The sequence below is a fragment of the Trypanosoma equiperdum genome (assembly GCF_001457755.1).
Source record: "Trypanosoma equiperdum strain OVI genome assembly, contig: ctg_381, whole genome shotgun sequence".
Taxonomy (NCBI): domain Eukaryota; phylum Euglenozoa; class Kinetoplastea; order Trypanosomatida; family Trypanosomatidae; genus Trypanosoma; species Trypanosoma equiperdum.
This window is the reverse complement of record NW_027124289.1, coordinates 5,609-6,269: the sequence shown is the minus strand read 5'-3', so window position 1 is coordinate 6,269 and position 661 is coordinate 5,609.

The following is a 661-nucleotide window of genomic DNA, read 5'->3' as shown; positions in this document are numbered from 1 at the left end:
AAAAAAAAAAATGAAATAAGAAAAAGAAAACGGAACAAAAACAAAACAAAACGAAATATAACAATGAGCCAAAATGACAACAACAACAAAGAGAAGAACAAGCGCCTGTACTGAGCTGACGATGCACTCTTTTTTTTTTTTTTGTTGTTGTCACTTACTAAAAAAAACATTGACAGAAATGATAAGGGATAGGATGATGTTCTCACACCCCCGTTCTATCGGTAGTTGTAATAAAAATAATAATGATTATGATAATAATAAAGATTACTATCGTTAAAGAACAAGAATAAATCGGATAACTGCATTTGTGCCCACATATATATTTACTTTTTTTTTTTAAAATTTCGTTTCTCCTCTATGCGTACAAGAATGTGCAGGCGCGTGGGGTCCATACATCAAGTGCGCTAAAAGGAGTATACGTTGCAGAAGCAAATTAGTAACAGTTTGAATATATAAATAAATAAACAAATAAATAAATATGTACAGAAATACAAAAATATATTGCTTCTCTTGTTCTTGTCTGTTATTATATTTTTCCTTCACACACCGGAAGACACGAAGGAAATGCAACACGTATGTATGGGAAAGAAATAATAAGACGCGCACTTTGGAAACAACACGGCAAAGCGGAAGTTGCGAGCCAAACAACAACAACAAAAAC